This window comes from Rhinopithecus bieti, unplaced genomic scaffold (genome assembly GCF_001698545.2).
Source record: "Rhinopithecus bieti isolate Rb0 unplaced genomic scaffold, ASM169854v2 scaffold_72735, whole genome shotgun sequence".
In the NCBI taxonomy this organism is placed as follows: Eukaryota; Metazoa; Chordata; class Mammalia; order Primates; family Cercopithecidae; genus Rhinopithecus; species Rhinopithecus bieti.
Genome location: NW_016827539.1, coordinates 395,035 through 398,722, shown reverse-complemented (window position 1 = coordinate 398,722; position 3,688 = coordinate 395,035). Strand labels below are relative to the sequence as shown.

The window sequence follows — 3,688 nt, the reverse complement described above, 5'->3', positions numbered from 1 at the left end:
CTACCTGGTCCCCGAAACCGACGCGGCCGCAGGAGGCCCAGGAGCCCCAAGTGCACCTGTCGGCACCGCCCAGCTGGTCCGCACCGCCCAGCTGCTCAGTTCACGGAACACAGACGCTGGAGCAAGTCGCCCAAGCAACGGCCCCCCCCCGCCCACGGGAGACGTCGCTGATTGGCCGCATCCCCGTGGCCCCGCCCCCTCCCCGTCCCCTACCCTCCCCGCCGCCCTCACCTGCGCGCTCTGTGCCGCGTCCCGGATCAGCAGCTCTACTGAGCGGGGAGGGTCACCCTAACGCGGCCGACCCTGGCCGGTGTCCCCGCGTTTTCCGTCCGGCTGCGCCATTGCAACTTCCGGCTTGCTGGGCCTTCTCGCGGAGCCCCACCTGTCCCGCCCGGGGCGCAGGGGCAATCGCCGCTAGGAGCACGCGGCGAGGGCACCCTAGCCTCGAGTCGGCTTCCGCCCGTGGGGAAACTGAGGCTGCCTGGTCGAGGGTCTCCATGGGGGAGCGCCGAGGCCTCCTCCATGCCTGGGACCGGGGTGTCTTAAGAAGGAAGAGTCCAACCTCCAGGGTTGGGATCCCGATCCATGAGGTGCCAACCCCCGCCAGGGCGCCCGGGTCCAGCCTCCCCGGCCGAGGGTCGGCCTCACACTCCCCTGCCTCGGGTGTTTGGTTTTGTTTCAAAAATGGGACTATACTATATGGTCTACCTGGGACTTGCCCCCTCTGTATGGGTGACATATATCTTTTTTTTTTTTTTTTTTTTTGAGATGGAGTCTGGCTCTGTCGCCCGGGCTGGAGTGCAGTGGCCGGATCTCAGCTCACTGCAAGCTCCGCCTTCCGGGTTTACGCCATTCTCCTGCCTCAGCCTCCCGAGTAGCTGGGACTACAGGCGCCCGCCACCTCGCCCGGCTAGTTTTCGCATTTTTTAGTAGAGACGGGGTTTCACCGTGTTAACCAGGATGGTCTCGATCTCCTGACCTCGTGATCCGCCCGTCTCGGCCTCCCAAAGTGCTGGGATTACAGGCTTGAGCCACCGTGCCCGGCATTTTTCTGTTTTTAGTAGAGATGGGGTTTCACCAGGTTGGCCAGGCTGGTCTCGAACTCCTGACCTTAGGTGATCCACCCGCCTCAGCCTCCCAAAGTACTGGGATTACAGGCGTGAGCCACCGTGCCCAGACACCCAGCTAATTTTTCAAAAATTTTTGTAGTGACAAGGTCTCACTGTGTTGCCCAGGTTGGTCTCAAACTCCTGGGCTCAAGCGATTTTCCCGCCTCTCAGAGTGCTGGGATTACAGGTGTGGGCCACTGTACCCAGCCCTACTTCCTTCTTAATAATTTATTTCTAAGTAATAACAGAATTGCCCAAATGAGCATCCTACAAGCATTTGGCTCTGTGGAAACTCTATTATGTCTCAGGGGTGCCCAGTGCCCTGGCTTTCCCTGCAGTACACAATTCTACACTTGCAAAGGGGATTGCCCCAAACAGGGAACTCTCTGCAGGTCTTGCTGGAATCAATAATATGTAAATACTAGAGAGGGATGTACTGCCACTCTTTAAGCAGTCACCTTGAAGATTGCTACTGGCAATAGAGCTTTCAGAGAGAATCACAAAACAGAAAGTTCAAGGTCCTTTGAGAAGGAACTGACATGCAAATATTTTATGTTGTGTGTCTGCTTGTTTTTTCTTCTTAGAAACAGAGTCTTGATATTTGCTCAGTCTGGACTCCCACTTCTGGGCTCAAGTGAGCCAATGGCTCAGCCTCTCACGGAACTGGAACTACAGATGTGAGCCATTGCACCCAGCTTATGCTGGGAGTTATTCAGAATCATATGCTTTGGCACTACCTTGCAGTAAGAAAACTAAGGTGCTTAACCAGTTAGAAGGGCCTCACTCCTTACAGGGGTCTCAGAGCAGGGCCAAGATGGTCCTGAACAAGCCATGCTGGGACCACCCCCAGGACAAACGGTGGAGGTAGGTTCAACCCTCTCTCTCTCTTTTTTTGTGGCCTGTACAGAGACCAAAATATTTTCCCAGCGCTGTGCAGTCTTTGCAGCTGGAACGTGGTTCTGTGTGTGTGTGTGTGTGTGTGTTTGAGACAGGGTCTGGCTCTGTCATCCAGACTGGAGTGCAGTGGTGTGATCATGGCTCACTGCAGCCTCAACCACCTGTGCTCAAGTGATCATCCTGCCTCAGCCTCCTAAGTAGCTGGGACTACAGGCATGTACCACCATGTCCAGCTAATTTTAAAAAATTTGTAGAGATCTCACTATGTTGCCCAGGCTGGTCTCAAACTCCTAGGCTCAAGTGATCTTTCCACCTCAGCCTCCCAAAGTGCTGGGATTAGAGGTGTGAGCCACTGCACTGGCCTGGACTGTGGTTCTAAGTGCTCACCCTCCCAAATCCCAAATCAACAAAAATTCTGCTGACTGGGAAACTGGGAGTGACCTACCTTCTGGGCAGGTCTTTTTTTTTTTTTTTTTTTTTTTTTTTTTTTTTTTTTTGAGACGGAGTCTCGCTCTGTCACCAGGCTGGAGTGCAGTGGTGCCATCTCAGCTCACTGCTATCTCTGCCTCCTGGGTTCAAGCAATTCTCCTGCCTCAGCCTCTCGAGTAGCTGTGAGTACAGGCACCCGCCACCATGCCCAGCTACTTTTGTATTTTGAATAGAGACAGGGTTTTCACCATGTTGGCCAGGCTGGTCTTGAACTCCTGGCCTCAGGTCATCTGCCTGCCTTGGCCTCTCAAAGTGCTGGGATTACAAGAGTGAGCCACCGTGCCCGACCTTGCCGGGCCTTTAAAATCATAAATTTGCTGCAAATCAAGCTGCCCCAGCTCATTTTCTCCCTTCCCGGGTGTCCCCCGGGGCTCCTTCCTCATTTCCCATCTCCCCTTCTTCCCTGCAGAGGTTTTGGACTCCTAATTATTTCAGCAAGCAGCTGTGTTCTCCACGGGAAAGGCGAGGCCCTAAGAGACCCCAGTGCCCTGCACTTCGCCTATTGTTATTCTTCCTCCGCCCTCCAGCAGCCACAATATTCTTTCCCTGCAGGAAACACCACAACTCTGAGGTCCCAGAACCGCCCCAAAGCCACAGATGGCTCTTGAGTGCTTTAAATGGGGCGAGGCGGAGCTCAGACGTGCTCTCACTGTAAAATGCACACTGGATTTTGAAGACTTCTGTGAGATAAAAGAATGTGCGGCAAGTTATTAACAATTTTCTGTGTTTGTTGAAATAATAACATTTTGGATATAACGACTTAACTAAATCGTATTATTAAAATTAATCGTGGCCAGGCGCGGTGGCTCAAGCCTGTAATCCCAGCACTTTGGGAGGCCGAGACGGGCGGATTACGAGGTCAGGAGATAGAGACCATCCTGGTTAACACGGTGAAACCCCGTCTCTACTGAAAAATACAAAAAACTAGCCGGGTGAGGTGGCGGGGGCCTGTACTCCCAGCTACTCGGGAGGCTGAGGCAGGAGAATGGCGTAAACCCGGGAGGCGGAGCTTGCAGTGAGCTGAGATCCGGCCACTGCACTCCAGCCTGGGCGACAGAGCGAGACTCCGTCTCAAAAATAATAATAATAATAATAATAATAATAAAAAAATAATCGCTGGCTGGGCGCGGTGGCTCAGGCCTGTAATCCCGGCACTTTGGGAGGCCGGGGCAGGCGGATCAACTGAGGTTNNG

General features: G+C 53.9%; 1 long non-coding RNA gene across 1 annotated transcript; it reads left to right on the top strand.

Moving 5' to 3' along the window:
* Nucleotides 1–415: 415 nt before the first annotated feature.
* On the top strand, nucleotides 416–3,163 carry LOC108523328 (uncharacterized). The gene is made up of 3 exons (XR_001883792.1): nucleotides 416–590; nucleotides 1,694–1,973; nucleotides 2,905–3,163. It is a non-coding gene; the product is annotated as an uncharacterized LOC108523328 (long non-coding RNA).
* The last annotated feature ends 525 nt before the right edge of the window (nucleotides 3,164–3,688 follow it).